The following is an 18,586-nucleotide window of genomic DNA, read 5'->3' on the forward strand; positions in this document are numbered from 1 at the left end:
TTGGAAGGATCCAAACACCCATTCTTCATCTGGACAGATCATACAAATCTGGCTTATCTTCATTCTGCAAAACATCTAAATTCACGGCAGGCTCACTGGTCCATGTTCCTTAGTTGCTTCAACTTCACACTCTCATACCGCCCAGGCTCCCGCAACACCAAGGCTGATGTTCTCTCACGTCAGTTTTCCCAAGATTCAGCTTCTTCTGAGCCTGTGCCAATTCTGCCGCCCTCCTGTTTTGTGGGACCAGCACCATGGGAGATCGAGTCCATAGTTCCGGCAACTCAACAAACCTCGCCTGATCCTGGTAGAGGCCCAGCTAATCGCCTGTTTGTCCCTGAAACGGTTCACAGTGGGGACATACCTTCACACTCACCTGCCATCCTGGTTTTCGACGTACCCTTCTTTTCCTCCAGCAGAGTTTCTGGTGGCCTGGCATGACTCGGGACACAAGAGAGTTTGTGGTGGCCTGTACCGTCTGCGCCCGTAGTAAGGCTTCTCACGCTCCACCTGCTGGTTTTCTACAGCCTCTCCCTGTACCCGGCCACCCATGGTCACACATAGCTGTGGATTTCATCACTGGTCTACCACCTTCTAGAGGTTACACTGTCATCCTCACAATTGTTGACCGTTTCTCAAACTCTGTTCATTTTGTCCCTCTCCCCAAGTTACCCACTGCCCTTGAGACAGCAGACTTCCTGGTTTCACATGTTTTTAGGATTCATTGGATTCCTGTGGATATAGTTTCTGAGCGAGGCTCCCAGTTTTCCTCTCAAGTGTGGCCACAAGTTTGTTGTCTGGGTACCACACACAATCCAACGGCCAGACAGAGCGGGCTAATCAGGATTTAGGGGCAGCCCTCCAGTGTGTCTCAGCCAGGCATCCCTCCTCATGGAGCGTTCAGCTGCCCTGGATTGAATATGCCCACAACTCCCTAGTCAGCTCCCCCATGTACCAACCTGGTCAAATAGGTGTGGTTGTCTACACGGGACCTCCCCCTACAGGTGGAGTCATGGAAGCTCGCCCCCATTACATTGGCCCGTTTGAGGTGAAAAAGTAATCAATCCATCTGCTGTTAGATTGAAATTGCATGGTTTCCAGTATCTCGTGGACTGGGAGGGGTACGGTCGGAGGAGTGATCTTGGATTTCCCGTCGGCTCATTATCAGTCAGCAGTTGTTGGATGACTTCTACCGGTAGTTTCCTGACAAGCCTGGAAATACGCTTTTAGAAATTCTAGGATCCACTAGTAAACCTGCAGATTGAGAGTGAAGTGCTCTGTTAGGAACATAAGGAACAATCAGATCTCTGATATCAGATGGAGCTTGGCCATTTAAGGCTTTATATGTGAGAAGGAGGATTTTAAGTTCTATTCTGGATTTAACAGGAAGCCAATGAAAAGAAGCCAGGATAGGAGAGATATGATCTCTCTTTTTCATTTTCATCAGAACTCTGGTTGTAGCATTTTGGATCAGCTGAAGGCTTTTAACTACAGTTTGTGGACTTCCTGATAGTAATGAATGGTAAAGAATATCAAAATATATCCATCTCCCCCTAGTGTTCTGGAGCACTTCTACCTTTAAGAGGTAGCTTGCAGCTTTTTTTTTTTTTTTACTTTTGCTTCTTGCAGCATTTCTCTTGTGTGTTTTTTTAGCATGTTCCCATTATTCATGGGTTTGCTTTGTGTTTGTTCTTTGTTCTTTGTCCTTTCTCTTTATTTTCTGTGATTTCAGCCTTTCTCTTTTTCTTTATGGTGTTTGCATTTTTGTCTCATTTGCTTATTTGCAGCTAGTTTGTGTTGTTAAAGAGTGTTTACACTCCTTGGCCACAATACCTATGATACGAACATGCATATAATTTTCATTGCTTGATTTTATTTCTTTTTCCAGAATAGTAATATGCAGAAAGTAAGGGTCTGATTCTTTTTATTGGACAATAAGAGAGAAACACTCAGTTCCCTGTTAGCAAAGATTCAAACCAGGATTGCTGAAAAATGGCACACTTAATATGACCAAAAAAAGAAAAAAAGCCTCTTACACTGTATGAAGAGGTGAATTAATCACAGCAGTACTGTCAGGCGAGGTTAAAGTGCATGGATGCAAATGGACCAGCAACAGTGAGAGTATTCGCGGGCCCACACTGAAAAGCGGGGAGGACAACTCTGTTACACAACATTCCTGAGTAGCGCACCATTATACAGAGCTGAAAGCCTTGCATAACTCAACAATTCAACCTACCTATCACATTTACTGTACATTAGTCCGGCTGCACAACTGTTCTTTAACACTTGAAAACAAAACAAAAAAGCTGTTCTGACAAGTGGCAGAAATCTAGTAGCACTCAGAGACAGCACTGCATGTTATTTTAGTCCCCCCATTTTCTGCATGTAGGCGACATTATTCAACATGATCTCTACAGGTGCAGCACCACTTCCTTCTCATTTCTCTCTGGAAGCACACTTTCACTCACTTTCAGAAGCTGTTTCCAGGAGGAGATGAAAGCTTCATTACTTCTTTCCATCAGAAGTTCACAGTTGAATGCAGGCAGTCCGATGGTAGACTGGTGATCCGTCCGCAGCCTCATCCTGTGCCGGCTGGAGAAAGGAAGCCACCCTATCCATGGATAGATGAATGCCAATAGTGTTTATTAAAGCATGTGATCTCAGTTAAAGCTGCACTGGCAGAAACACATCAAGTCTTCTTCTAAAGAGTCCTGTTATCCTACCAGCCTTCCCTGCTCAGCTGTGAAGAGCTGGGTGCTGCACCCAGAATACAGCCGGCCAGGCTAGGACAAAGGAGCAAAGTTTATTTTTGGGTTAACAGGCAGACAAGGAAGGAAGGCGTCTCTGGAAGCAGGGGCAGTTTGATGTGGGAGGCAAGCTCTCTGCAGCAGCTGGAGAAGAGGGAGGTGGGTGGTGTAGCTTGGTAGATGGACACTGATTTGGAGCTGGATTCTGGGTAGACAGAGCACAGGTAAGATTAATATTTTCAATTTCAAAAGCTGAAGAAATAATTTCTACAAGGGAGAGAAGTTGTCACATCTACCAACTAATGGTGACCATCAGAAAGTGAGAACACAGGAAGCCAGACTTTAAATACTGCTCCACATGAAGATCAGTCTCAGCTGTGTGCAGCCAGCTCCTCCCAGGCCACACCTATCAGAGAGAGAGAGAGCACAACGCCCAAAAAGGCTCAGACGGCACATCAGTTCTGCTTCGTATTGTTTTTGCTGCCTGCCAGGTGCTGATGGGTGAAGCCTGGAGTTCCTGACAAGCCGTCATAGGAACTCTGAACCTCTATCCTCTTAGTTTCTGGGCTGAACCGCTCTCTGCTGCCATTCACCTATCTGGAGATGTTCTGATCCATTTCTCCGTGAAAGTACAGCAGGTTTTTACTTCCTCTGAACACATCCAGTTTATCATTGAACTGTGGTGGTCAAACCCTGGGAGTTGGCCCAGAGAACTTAGTTGTCCCTCGGTGCTCGCCTTGCTGCTCTGAGTGGGGGTGGGTCTTTGGTTCTTCACAACCACTATTGAGCATTTTTCCTTTGGATAAACTTTACATGCACAGGTGCCCTCTCACAAACAACTACAGGTGCTTGGTTCCAGGTACTTAGAGATTCACTTTCACACAGACAGCCCATATTCTTATCTTCAGCTACCACACTAAACATGTCAAATTAAATAATACTACCTATACTTCAGTGATAGTATCAAGGTGCTTATTATGCGTTGGTTATGCTGTCCTTTTTTTTACGTCTCCTTGCAGGTGATGAAGCAGACTAAAGATGATTTATCTCCCTTTTATCTCCTCTTTCTTTCATCTTTTCTCCTTTTTTCCTTTTTTTCCGTTCCTGTATACCTACATTGCAGTGTCCATATAATCTGTAAAACTCCCTGCATGAATCATAATAAAGCTATTTATATGCATAAATCAAGTGGAACATTATGGCGATAGCTGTACTGCTCCACTTGTGAAAGTAAAATCTGTTGGGCTCTTTTTGGCATCAAGACAATTATTCTTGTTGCCACATCGCCAGACTGTTAAAAAACAAACAAAAAGAAAGGAGATGAAAACAAACACCGGGTTCTGTGACAGTTGTTTCTTTCCTCTGTTGTCTTGCTCTTTAGCCAGACATGCAGTGGTGGAAGACAGAGGCCATACAGCTGCCAGGGAGGGGTTAGACTGCTGATCCGTATTTATTCACTGGATTGCCCGAAAAAATTGAAGCCACTGTCCGCCATGCAGGCACTGTCCACTCCCACAGAGATGCGCAGTAAAAATGCCTCCCTGTGCAGCATTTGGCAGCAAAAACCAGCAGTTTTCTAGCTGCAGGAAGATGTTCCACAGGTAATTTCCCAGTCAGTGGATGAACTAAGCAATAAATCCATCTATAGCTGATGTATAGTCTGTAGACTGACATTAGTCTGGTTATCTCAGACTGACTGGAAGACATTGACTGAGTTAGCCACTGACATTGGGTCTAACGTTAGATAGTAGAAGGTAGAGGAAATAGAAAGTAATTCACTGTGAAATGTCATGTAGTAATTCTTTAAGTGGATGAAGCTGTTGATACATTGATGTTTGTTATATTTCTCATTTGAAAAAGTCATGAGCTGAAATATATTGCATGTAAGATTGAGGCAAAAAAGCACTCAACATTTGACCCTTATATATATATATATATATATATATATATATATATATATATATATATATATATATATATATATATATATATATATATATATATATATATATATATATATATATATATATATATATATATATATATATATATATATATATATATATATATATATGTGTATATATATATTTCAATAAATCAATCACTGGATAGTGTATGCATGGTTTTTTGTGTGTATGTGTGTGTTTGTATGTATAGTTTTTTCAAATGATCAGATGTAATTAAAAATGGTGATAAATACATGCATATTACATTTACATCATCAATTTACTAATTCTGGAACTTCTGTACTATTCTGCTTCATTAACACTGTCATGAAATGGGACACATGTACCCAGTATTCAAGGTGAGACAGTCAGTAGGAAAGTTTAAAGTGTTTATTAAATAAAAACAAACAAAACTAATGTGGAGCTGCTAGGATCTGCGGCTCATGGATGCTGCAGGAGGGGGGGTGGGCCACCGCCCAATCTCTGACACTCTGTGGGAGAAACACAGGTAAGTGACCACGATCATCTGACAGAAGATGATAATCTCAGTGAGTCACTTACCTGGTTTAACAGTTCAGTCCATCACCCTCGAAGGGGGTGCGATCCAGCAGATGGGCTGACAGCTGACGCACCGCACGTCACCCCGAGTGACAGAGTGGCGATCCTGGACAGGGATGCAGAGCAGGCAGGAACAGACAGAACAGGCAGGATCCAGGCTTCCAGGCATCCTAGAGCTCCCAGGCAGGTTCAGTCCAGAAGTGTGACCAGGTGGCCACACACAGGAGAAGACAGGATCGGGTGCAGACAGGCAGACTCAGTGGAAGAGGGTAGCCGAGACAGGACGTGGAACCAGAACTTGAGCAGGACCTTTAAACTGGTCTCCACCTTGGAGCCAGGCTTACCGATATAAAAACTGAACCTCCCCGCGTAAAGAGCCAAAAACGCTGAGGACTCAGCAGGGGAGGAACAGTGGACGAGCAGGAGACGAGACAGACACAAAAGCCTCTTTCCTCTGGCCGCCAGGATCCAGGACATGAACCTTAGAATAAACAGAACTGAATAGACTGAACAGAAAAACACCATCTAATGATCTAGCCATGATAGCTGAAACTGTGCCCAATATAAGGACAACTGGCAGGTGGATGAGATGAGTGATGATTAGGAGCTGGAAAGAGTAAAGCAGGTGAAAGGCATGAGTAATTAAAGTCATCTACTGATGCTATGAAACAGCCAGCATGTGTCAAAGTGATCAATTTATCTTTATTTTAAAAGTCTTACGTCTCCTGAAAATGACAACATCATCATTGTTCAATGATGTAGCGCACAGATTGTTTACAGTGAGACCGCTCTAACTAGGGAGTCCCAATATGGCAGCCAGTGGCTATACTTCAACACCTTACTTCGGACGGATAATCAGCAATCCAGTGAATAAATAGAGATCAGAGAGTTAGACCAGCTTTTGTTTGCCAGTGGGAATGCGGAAAATGCCGATTGACCCACGTTGGAAAAACCTGCGTTAACGCGCTATTTTCAGTGGGAAACAGGCTAATGACAGATTCCTGGTATAAAAAAAACACATCCTTTGGTTTCTATCACTTTAGCTCAGCCGTTTTATTTAAAGCACTGAGGAATCTTTAAAGTGGATACCAACTGGTGTTTTAATGTTTCAGTAAAACAGTTCATCATACAGCCCTTATGGAACAGCATTCAGCCCTGTTCTGCATAAGCAGCGTTCGTTCCCTCTACTTACAACAATGGAAAGCAGTCAGAGTCAAAACAAATTACAGACACTTTGGTTAACAGTAACATGTTATGAATAAACCTTGAGAAAGAATCTGATTTGTTATGGGAAGAAGCTATGTCTGGTCTACAAACACCATCCTGCAGAGAATTGTGTGGCCTTGAGACAGAAACAGACTGATTGAAAACTTTTATAGTGAGTAAATAGGATAAATTAATATATAATAAAAGAGAAATCTAAATTTTGCGACAACACCCACCGCTGACCATCCTCAACTTTCATAGGCAGCCATATTTCTGGGGCTCTGAGAGCAGAACTTTGAAACCTTGGGCTGGAGATCACTGAAGGGTGGGGGATGTTACGCTGCAGAGGGAATGGATTGTCCACGGGGAACTTAAGAAGCTGAGGAACATGAGGGGTTTTTGGTGTCCAGATGGACAGCAGATGATCTTTGTTCCTCCAAACGTAACTCAGTCCCAGGGAGGAGAGAAAAGGCCAAAGGAGAGGGGTGTTCCTCCTCAGCTGAAGGTTTCCATTCAATATGTTTTCTTTTCTGTTTTTCTAGTTAGAGATGTTGTTCATCTGTTTAACTTTAAAGTGGATTTTCAGATCCAGCAACTGTGAATCTGTCTTTACTTTGTGTTCTTCATGAATCATGTTCTAAATGTTCCATGAGTTTAAGACCACAGCAGAAACAGTAAAAGTGCACTGCTGCTCCCTGTTGCGGGAAATCAAAACTTCCTTTGATTCCATTTTATTCCCCTGCACTGATCTATACCACCCTCTGCTGGCAGAAACCATTCAATGCATCCCACAAACAGACGCGTGGAGGTCAGTAAACCTTGGCCTGATGCAAAAGGATCTGGGAGAGTTGATCATGCTTCTCCCATCAGGAGGATTAAGTGAGAAGGCTTTTCTGCCATTCTTCATTCATTAGTTGATTTCTAAGAGCTCTGAACCATCCAACCAAAGCAGTAAGCAGCAGGATACAGGGAAAATTTCAAAATATATAATTACCAAACATAAAAGCAGAGCAACAAGAAAATAAGACCATTGATAAAACCTCAATTGTAAAAAAAAAAAAAAAAAGTAAATCCAAGGCTTCATTCTGCTTCATTCTATCTCTATTCTCCCACTCTGCAGAATCTGTTAGTTCAATCTCTAACGTTCTGCTCTCTCTGCTTTTTCTCATAGTAGCTTCATCTGGTCTGTTCCTGTTTGGCTGTGACTCCATCCTGGAGAGAAATATCTGTTGTGCTGCTGCCATCAACACCTTTGTTTCTAGATGTTGGAACTTGGCCTGTTTTTCAGTGTAGTCCTGTTTCTCTGACTGCGACTAACTGGATGTGCTCTCTTCATCCTCTGACATGGGAGCTGGCTCGGAGCTTGTCTGCCTGGCTGTGTGTTTCCTGGAGTTGCCTTTTGTATCTATGCTTCTTTTTCTATGTCTGCTTCTGTCTGCTTGAACCCCAGTTGGCCTCAGCAGATGGCCGCTCACACTGAGCCTGGTTCTGCTGGAGGTTTCTTCCTGTAAAGGGAGTTTTTCCTCTCCACTGTCGCTACATGCATGCTTAGTGTGAAGGATTGCATCCCAGTCAATGAGTCGATGCAATCAGCTGGTTTTCCTTAGATAGAAAACTTTGAATGAACTTGACTGCATGATCTGTTGAACTGTAAAGTTCCTAGAGATGACGTGCTGTGAATTGGCGCTATATAGAGAGACTGAATTGAACTGAATTTATCTGCTTGGCACCTTCAATCAGACATTGGACATAAAAGTAAACCCACTGTTGCATTTCACTGACAAATATGTAAATACATTGAGCCCTGCACTGAAGTAGATTTTTTTCACACACAGTTACAGCCATTTAAATTTTAAGCAGAGTCCTGTGTCCATACAAAGGCTGTCATTTTCACAGTAATGTATATTCAACATTTAATGCACACAAAATTAGAGTATACAGAGAGAGTGCTACAGCACATTTTAAAACCAGAATAGTATCTGACACTGAACATGAAAATAATTTGACTGAAGTGGAGAAAGGTGTTTCCTCACAGGATGACACTAAGTTTGAGATTGAAGAGTCATTGAAGAGGGTGACATATAAGACTTGGAAGGTCAGCTTGAACGTAACCTTGCTGGTCTGTTTTTGAAAATGCACACAATCCTGCAAATTGAATCAATTTGACTGGATGATTTGGTTGAACTGTAAAGTGCATTGAGATGACTTGTGTTGCAAATTGGCGCTATATAAATAAACTGAATTGAATTGAATATATCAGAAAGTGCCACACAAGAAGTTATTCAGCAGCTCAATATGGTCCACTACCTTTCACAGCCATTACTTCAAAATAAAGTCCAGGAGATTATGAGACAGCATTGTGGTGATGTGGATAATTCCATTGTGAGTGACATTGTAAATGTAGTTTCACAAACTAATGTCCTGCTGAAATTCACATCTGCAGGACGATCCTTATCACCAGCTGGCAGGAGAGCTTCATATTTACAACAAGAATTTCCTCTCGTTATGCCAGTTGAGATTCGTATTGACAGAGAAGGTTCTGTTGTATATGTCCCCACCCTGAAAATGTTGCAGGCTTTGTTAAGCAATAAGGATATTTTGGATAATGAAAACCAAAGCCATTTACGCAGCCCATAAATTTGAACCCAGCCATAAAGCCTAATTTAACATGTTCTTACATCTTAAAACATATTAAAAACCATAAATGTGCCTTAGTGGGAAATAAAAGATTTAGTCCTTTACTTGAACATTTTTTATTCAATATACGTGCAAACACTGCAAAAACCAAGAAGATGGCACAACACAAATGAAAACAAATCTGCATTTTTATGAAAAACAGACTTCTTTAGTGCCATATATACACTCGCCGGCCACTTTATTAGGTACGCCATGCTAGTAACGGGTTGGAACCCCCTTTTGCCTCTGAACTGCCTTAATTCTTCGTGGCATAGATTCAACAAGGTGCTGGAAGCATTCCTCAGGGAGTTTGGTCCATATTGACATGATGGCATCACACAGTTGCCACAGATTTGCCGGCTGCACATCCATGATGCGAATCTCCCGTTCCACCACATCCCAAAGATGCTCTATTGGATTGAGATCTGGTGACTGTGGAGGCCATTTGAGTACAGTGAACTCATTGTGATGATTACAGCTTTATGACATGGCGCATTATCCTGCTGAAAGTAGCCATCAGAAGTTGGGTACATTGTGGTCATAAAGGGATGGACATGGTCAGCAACAATACTCAGGTAGGCTGTGGCGTTGCAACGATGCTCAATTGGTACCAAGAGGCCCAAAGAGTGCCAAGAAAATATTCCCCACACCATGAAACCACCACCAGCAGCCTGAACCGTTGATACAAGGCAGGATGGATCCATGCTTTCATGTTGTAGACGCCAAATTCTGACCCTACCATCCGTATGTCGCAGCAGAAATCGAGACTCATCAGACCAGGCAACGTTTTTCCAATCTTCTATTGTCCAATTTCGATGAGCTTGTGCAAATTGTCGCCTCAGTTTCCTGTTCTTAGCTGAAAGGAGTGGCACCCGGTGTGGTCTTCTGCTGCTGTAGCCCATCTGCCTCAAAGTTCGACGTACTGTGCATTCAGAGATGCTCTTATGCCCACCTTGGTTGTAACGGGTGGTTATTTGAGTCACTGTTGCCCTTCTATCAGCTCGAACCAGTCTGGCCATTCTCCTCTGAGCTCTGGCATCAACAAGGCATTTCCGCCCACAGAACTGCCGCTCACTGGATGTTTTTTTCTTTTTCGGATCATTCTCTGTAAACCCTAGAGATGGTTGTGCGTGAAAATCCCAACAGATCGGCAGTTTCTGAAATACTCAGACCAGCCCTTCTGGCACCAACAATCATGCCACGTTCAAAGTCACTCAAATCACCTTTCTTCCCCATACTGATGCTTGGTTTGAACTGCCGATTGGCTGCTTAGAAATTAAGTGTTAACGAGCAGTTGGACAGGTGTACCTAATATAGTGGCCGGTGAGTGTAGCTTAAAATAACAAACCAAAAAAAGCATGCACAACAAACAAATGTGGAAATATGCGAAGCAGAGGTAGTTCGGGCACAAAGGGTCAAACTTCAGAACTTTGTTTTCAGCTACTCACGATGTATCATGCTAGTAACTGACATAGGCAGGCTAGATGGGACCGGTTAGTCTTGGGAGGGAAACTAAGATGGACTAGATAGCTGACTTACTGGCTTTGACCAGTATACTCTGCCTCCTGTGCATCATAAATCATGTTTATGACAGGGGTTGATGTTAAGGATTTTACTTTCACATTTCATTTGCCCAGAAACAATTTTTACTTGCCCAGTATAATGTTTGATGAATATAGTTCCTAATATTCATTTTTGTGTCAGGGTCCTGGTCTGATTGTTCCTGTTTTCCTTAGTTATCCATTTGTTGTCCTCTGCTGCCCTCTTGTGTCCTCCCTTGCTCTGTTTCTCTGTCCTGCCAAGCACCTGTTGCCAATTTCCTCGTCAGCTCTCTCTGTCTCTGTCCCCTTTAAAAGCCCTCCCTGTTCAGTTCCTGTTTGCTGGATCCTCGTCAAACACCCTGTCTAACTTCTGTCTGTGTACCTCGTCTCTCCCTGGCTCCTAGTTTGGATTTACCACTGATGTCTCCTTGGTTCAGGTTGGTTTGCTGTTTTCTTTTGGACTCTGTTTCCTGCTCCTGGATCTGTGAACTTTAATAAAACCACTTTAATTCACCTCTGCCTACTGGTCTCTGCGTTTGGGTCCTCCACACAAACACCGATCCTGACATTTTGTATATATATCAATGAAACATGTTTGTTTTTTAAATTTTTTTTGTAATTCAGTATTTTTTAAGTTTCCAAGGTTCCTGGTGGTGTGTATATGCATGCGTCAGATAATGAACTCAAACCTACATTACCGTGTTAACATGCTTTTCAATCCTTCCTGAACATTCTTTTTAAACTAAACTTTGCTTTAAACTGTTGTGTGCTTGGAAAATATAAATTGTAATGTTCAAAATCTAAAAACAACTTGACAGGTTAAAAACATAAGATAAATCACAAGACAGAAGTCAATGTCACAAATGAATAACTTTTATTTTAGAGTCACGGTGTCATGATGGGTTCTCTTAGAGTAAAGCCCAAGACACAAGCACGAGAATAACAGTTCAGGCAGGGGGCTGGTTCACTGGGGTCTGAGCAGGGAAAGGGAGATGGCTGGTAGCTGAGCTTCCAGCTCACTGCAGGGAAACAACAGGGGAAATCCACATGGGAACCTCTTGGGGAAACTCCACAGGGAAGTCGACAGGTATCATCCACGTAGGATTCTTGGGGTGGCTCACCAGGGCAGATTAGCTGGTTAACTCTCCTAGAGCTTTAGGCTTGAAACTGGTTCCCTGTGATGCAACTCTCCCAGAGCTGCAGGCCAGAGACAGGTTGCCAGAGAGACAGTTCTACCAGAGCTTTCACGAGGAGACAGGAGGTTAAGCTCATCCAGAGCTTTCACGAGGAGACAGGAGGTTAAGCTCATCCAGAGCTTTCACGAAGAGACAGGAGGTTAAGCTCATCCAGAGCTTTCACGAAGAGACAGGAGGTTAAGCTCATCCAGAGCTTTCACGAAGAGACAGGAGGTTAAGCTCATCCAGAGCTTTCACGAAGAGACAGGATTCCTGTGAGGCAGAAACAAGGAAGAATTAGAATCTGATCTCACACGAGAGATAACAAAGATTCATCTGTAACAGAGGCTCAGGAAGCTAACCAACTAAGATCAACACTGCGGCGTGGGATCAAGGTCAGGCAGGAGCTTATAAGGGAGAGGTCTTCTAATGAGAGGATTAGGAACAGGTGTGCAGGAAAGTTCCAGCTCCAGAAGACCCACAGCGCATCCTGCTGGAGACAGAGGGTAATCTCCAGATCCCCACAGTAACTCCAAACCTAAGGGAAAAAACAAAAAGAGCAGAAGAGGATCCTCGGCGCCCTCTGGTGGGCAAGCCTGAGGATCCCAACAGAGCCCCCCCCTCAAGGGCGGATTCCAGACGCCCCCTGAAAAAAAAAGGTCCAAAAAACAACAAAAAACAACCCACTCAGGGCGGGCGGAGGGGGCACTAGGGTGAGGAGGGCCAGACAGTGTAGGCTCAGGGGTCTCAGGACGGCACAGGGCTAACTCAGAGGTCTCTGGACGACACAGGGCTAACTCAGAGGTCTCTGGACGACACAGGGCTAACTCAGGGGTCTCTGGACGACACAGGGCTAACTCAGGGGTCTCTGGACGGCACAGGGCTAACTCAGGGGTTTCTAGCCGGCTCAGAGCGTGCTTACGGCGACGCCGTCTCTTACATCGGGGGGTCTTAGAAGTTAAACTGACGGGTTCACTGATTGGATCTGGCGATAAATAAACCGGTTGAAACGTGAGGGTACCAGAATGAATAACATGATCAGAAGCTAAGGGATCAGGCACGGGGTCAGGTTTAAAACTATCCGGGTTAATTACTAGTTCAGGATCAGAATCTGGCTGGTGTGGAACTCTGACTGATGGACGTGAAACTGGTGGACTAATTTTGAGGTTTTTAACGGATGAACTTAAATGGTGGTCAAGAACATGGGAACTAAGGGTAAACCGGCGCGGAGAGGAGTTGAAACTGGTTCGAGATGCTAGATCTAATCCTATGGCTAGTTCAATGAGGTCTTCGAGGCTAGGTGGCTCGACGTAAAAGGAAAGCTCGGTTCTGACAGATTCATTTAAAGCTACGAGGAAAGCTGACTTGAGTGCAGACTCGTTCCACCCGGAAACGGCTGCTCTACTCAGGAACTCGGAAGAAAATTCAGCTATGGACCTATTACCCTGTTTTGAATTCAGAAGGCAACTAGAAACTGAGAAACTAGAGGACTGAGTAAAGGTTTTTTCTAACTCTCGGATGAATCTTTCATATGTGCAGTTTGTTCTGGTTTTAAGCGGAAATTTGGTCTCCGCCCATTCGAGGGCTTCACCAGACAGAAAGGAAATAATAAAGGCTAACCTATCCTTATCAGAACGAAAATTAGAAGCGTGAAAACTAAAAAATAACAGACACGGAAATAAAAATCCCTTGAGCTTACTTGGGTCGCCAGAAAATCTCTCAGGTAGAGGAGGACCAGGTGACGAAAACGATGGGATGAGTTCAGACCAGAAAGGAGGGTTATCATCATGACTCGGAGGTGACGGACGGAATTCCGGAAGTGACAAATCCGGAACCGGAAGTTGAACTGGCACCATCTTGTGATTCCCACGAAGCTTGTGGGATCTTGAAACGAGTGTTTTCTTTGAGTCAAACGGGGATTTTAACTCACGGAGGGACAGAGTGTGATCAGGAGTAGGAGCGTCTTGTTTCTCAGAGCTACGACGGAGGTGATCTGCTGGGCTTTGTGTTTGGCCGCAGTGTTCTGTCATGATGGGTTCTCTTAGAGTAAAGCCCAAGATGCAGAACACACACAGAGGCACTGGTAAAAAGTCCAAAGAGTTTATTTTAAGACACAAGCACGAGAATAACAGTTCAGGCAGGGGGCTGGTTCACTGGGGTCTGAGCAGGGAAAGGGAGATGGCTGGTAGCTGAGCTTCCAGCTCACTGCAGGGAAACAACAGGGGAAATACACATGGGAACCTCTTTGGGAAACTCCACAGGGAAGTCGACAGGTATCATCCACGTAGGATTCTTGGGGTGGCTCACCAGGGCAGATTAGCTGGTTAACTCTCCTAGAGCTTTAGGCTTGAAACTGGTTCCCTGTGATGCAACTCTCCCAGAGCTGCAGGCCAGAGACAGGTTGCCAGAGAGACAGTTCTACCAGAGCTTTCACGAGGAGACAGGAGGTTAAGCTCATCCAGAGCTTTCACGAGGAGACAGGAGGTTAAGCTCATCCAGAGCTTTCACGAAGAGACAGGAGGTTAAGCTCATCCAGAGCTTTCACGAAGAGACAGGATTCCTGTGAGGCAGAAACAAGGAAGAATTAGAATCTAATCTCACACGAGAGATAACAAAGATTCATCTGTAACAGAGGCTCAGGAAGCTAACCAACTAAGATCAACACTGCGGCGTGGGATCAAGGTCAGGCAGGAGCTTATAAGGGAGAGGTCTTCTAATGAGAGGATTAGGAACAGGTGTGCAGGAAAGTTCCAGCTCCAGAAGACCCACAGCGCATCCTGCTGGAGACAGAGGGTAATCTCCAGATCCCCACAGTAACTCCAAACCTAAGGGAAAAAACAAAAAGAGCAGAAGAGGATCCTCGGCGCCCTCTGGTGGGCAAGCCTGAGGATCCCAACACACGGTATGTTTATACAAGATAATACTATTAATATAATGTGACTTTTCTAGAGAATCATTATACAGTTATTTTATACAGGGTTTCCACAGTCTGACATGATTTCAGAATTCCACTTTTAACTGACTCAGGATTAGTTTTCCCTGACAAAATAAATGTAGCAACAAGACAATAATAATAACATAACAGGTCACCAATCTAACATGTTTAGCTCTTTAACATTTAAATGCACCTCTCCAATGTCTAAGAGAAAAAAATGTATGAAAATTTTTTAATGTATGACCTGCATCACTGTACAGAAGACTGCCATATGATAGCCATATTTACACTGTGCGCATGGCATACAATTATGCCAATTTTCCTAATCCCTGACCGATGACTTTTAATCTATTATTATCTGGGTGGAGGGTAAAATGGGTGGAGGGTAAAATAGGTGGTGGCTGTACTTTTTTGCCTTGTTGTTGTTTTTTAGCCTGCAAAGTTGAAAAAAAAAGTGTCTGATTCGCTCCAATTCCCGGACAAAAGTCACGCCATCTGGCGGAAAATCACGCAGCTTTTTCAAATCATGCAGCTTTTTCAAATCACACGAGAATGTGTACAAAACAACAAAAAAGGCGCCAGCAACTCAACTGGGTCGTTTTTACCCAATGTCTGTGATTTTCAAAGTAATTTTGAGTGATAAATATTTTTTTTTTTGCAATCATTCATTAAAATTTCGATGACAACAATAAAAACTACTTGCCCTGGGAGACCGGGCGATGGTTAACATGGAGCCCTGCATGATGTTTCGCCTAAGCCTTAATTGTACTGCCCTATCTCTGAGGTTTCTCAACTCAGAGGCTACTAGCTGTCCTCGGAGTCTGCATTGGACACGGCGGTTTTCTGTAAGAGTTGGAGCAGTGACAGTTTGGCCATTTTAAGTCTTTGCTGAGCAGATTCTGGTTTTAGTTTTGTGACTCCTTGTTTTTCGACAAGCTGACATGCCGAAGACAAACTACTTTCGTCTTCCTCCACTTCAGCTTCAGTTTCCAACATAGATGAATCCTCCTCGTCCTCCAATTTGTCCTCTGACTCAGTGGTGGCCTATGAAAAACAGCAAAGAAATCAGTCAGAAGTGAAGAGATTACAATGAAATAACAAATTGGATCAGCTACTTCAGAGAATTTCACACTTAATTATCACTAGGTGTAGGTTGTCAGAAGAGACTTTATATCATGTCAATAACTTCAAGGCATTTCACTTTGTACATTGTAAGTGTGCAATAGATTGGACTTTAACATTTATCCAGTATTTCCCCACCAATATCCCCTTTACTATGTGGTTATATAGACTTAATCTCAGTGCAGATTTTGTATGTCTGTGGATGACATGACCCTTTAAAAAAATCCAACTTAAGTATCCACTTCTGTTTTGGAGTCAGTGGTTTGCAGTGTTGGGCACGTTACTTTGACAAAGTAATTAGTTATAGTTACTAGTTATTTCTCCCAAAAAGTATCTGAGTTACTAACTGAGTTACTCCACAATAAAAGTAACTACTTACTAGTAAAAGTAACTATTGCGCCTGCGCTGTGCGGAGATGCAGGGGAATCCGTATCTGATGGGGACACGCAGCTCGACGTAACAGCGGTATTTCCATCTGGAAAATGCTGTTTTGCTGCTGGTGTCCTCCTCACTCTCGATCTCTCTGTGTGTGCTGTACGTTAACACCCGCCAGCAGAAACACCCACCTACCCAACTGACAGACGGAATCTCACTAAACATCAGCCATTCTCATCCTCCCCTCTCTCATGACAAGGCGCGCACGAGTCCTATCATGAAAAAAGGTTCATTGTGCGACCTGAGTAACGCGCAGTAACAGGTTAGTCGGCAACGGTAACTGCGTTATAGTTACAGTCAAAGTAATTAGTTAGATTACTCGTTACTAAAAAAATGGGATTAACAGCAGTGAAAGTAACAGCGTTACTAAATGATAAAAACCTCCACAATGACAGCAACACCAGGAGGATGTGGAAAGGCATTCGGATGATCACAGACAGAAAAAAAGAATGTTAGAATTGTAAATATATAGTCATATGTTTATATTAGTATATTTTTTATGTAGTTATTGCTATTTTCAAGGCTGCACTTTAAAAAATTTAATTGTCTGTTTTAAACTACATTTCTTTTTGTATACACTCGTGTAAACAAAATGACAAAATAAACATGTCTATGTCTATCCAAATAAAGAACAATGCCATTCTGTAGCTCTGCCGCTCAAAAGGAAACATTCTTGTCTGAGGGAACCAGGCTCGCCAGATGGGTGCTCTGGCTGGAAGAATAGCTTGACATACAAAATGGGGAACTATCAAACTAAACTGACAAAAGCTGGATGTGAAGAGGTTGCATTAGGTTTTAGGATCGTAAAAAGTTTTCCAAAATTTCCCCACTGGCTCAAGCCAGTCTACTTACCCTAATTTTTTCCCATGTCTTATAGGTGTTTGCTGAGTTCAACAGGATAGCTACAACAAACCTGGAAAATGACTGTTCTGGTCCTGTTGACTGCTCGCACCACGTTTTGCAACAATCTTCAAGTCCAAAAACGGAAGTGTTGGAGAGAAACTGGCTAAAATCGTGCAGCAAATTGATTCAAGGGTCTGTCGACTACAGAATTGTTAAGCTTATGCGTTGGATTACTTTAAATAACTACTCCGATTGGCAACTGTTCTCTGCACACATTACAATACCTCTTGAAGGAGGTATTGCAATGGACAATCTCCTGAACCTTCCTCAAGCACTCTTCCTTTTGTTTGGGCTGTCCTATGCGCTGCACTTGAAATACCCTAAAGCCATGAAAAAAACATTAAACTTCAGTCAACGGGTGATGCTTGGCCTGGGAGAAAACAAACTCACCCCCAAACTTCAAACTAAAAAATCTCCTGTTGAGTTAGAATGGTAAAAATCAAGAGTGACATTTGCGATACAATCTCCTTTGTTTATGAACGGTGGAGGCAGTTGCTTTTAATTGTAAACTAAATTAAGGCATTCCTTTCATATTGTGTTATATCAGCCACTTGGTTCATTTGCAAATTACATTTAGAGGCTGCAGGTGTTTGGTCATTCATCCATGTGTGAGATCTGTTAACATTTTTGTTCCCCAACCTAATGTCACTTGTACTATACTTCTACTTAAGTAACAAATGTGTGAACTTTTGACTTTTAAGTTGATCCCACAATCATAAGGTCCATGTAGAGGTAAAGCGTTGGCCTTACTCTTATTGAAGACCTCTCTGAGGTCATGATGCTCCTCAGGAACCTTAGACAAATGGGGGTAATAGTCATCCTCAACACCAGTGACCGGAGTTTCTGGCTTAGCTGAACGTAGGGAACTGGGAACGATAACGAGCATGTGAGTCACTAACCTGGTTCTTAAGTTCTGTCCTAGCCCAGAGGAAGGAGTAGAAACCAATTGGATGATTTATCCACAGCATGCAGCAGTAGCCGCCCAGAGAGTTCCAGCATCTAGACGGAGCATACAGACAAGCAGAAGCCAGCAGATGCTGACAAGCAGAAGAATCCGGAGGGAGAATTTAGAGCAGTACCCACAGCCTATTGAGCTTTAATCCTGCTCTTGGAGAGGAGAGTCAGTGGATGGTGGTCTGGGGTAATGGCCGCCTTGGTGCAGCTGTAGTGTTTCCTCTCTCAAAACGAACATAAAAGTTGTTAACCTTGTTGAGGAAGGAGACATCAGAGGAGGCGGAGAGGTGTTAATGGTCCTCTAGTTTGTAAGAATATGAAGGCCTTGCAATATATATCAGAGAAATTATTCTCCACCTTTCTATTATATTGCTTTTGGCCTTCTTGA

The 18,586-nt window shown here is 43.2% G+C and overlaps 1 long non-coding RNA gene across 1 annotated transcript; it reads right to left on the reverse strand.

Moving 5' to 3' along the window:
* Positions 1-2,072: 2,072 nt before the first annotated feature.
* Positions 2,073-3,116, reverse strand: LOC119775746. Its single transcript, XR_005279695.1, has 3 exons — positions 3,044-3,116; positions 2,469-2,952; positions 2,073-2,138 (listed from the first exon to the last, which is right to left on the reverse strand). It is a non-coding gene; the product is annotated as an uncharacterized LOC119775746 (long non-coding RNA).
* Positions 3,117-18,586: the final 15,470 nt, after the last annotated feature.

The sequence above is a fragment of the Cyprinodon tularosa genome, unplaced genomic scaffold (genome assembly GCF_016077235.1).
Source record: "Cyprinodon tularosa strain WSP-4 unplaced genomic scaffold, ASM1607723v1 ctg890, whole genome shotgun sequence".
Lineage (NCBI taxonomy): Eukaryota > Metazoa > Chordata > Actinopteri > Cyprinodontiformes > Cyprinodontidae > Cyprinodon > Cyprinodon tularosa.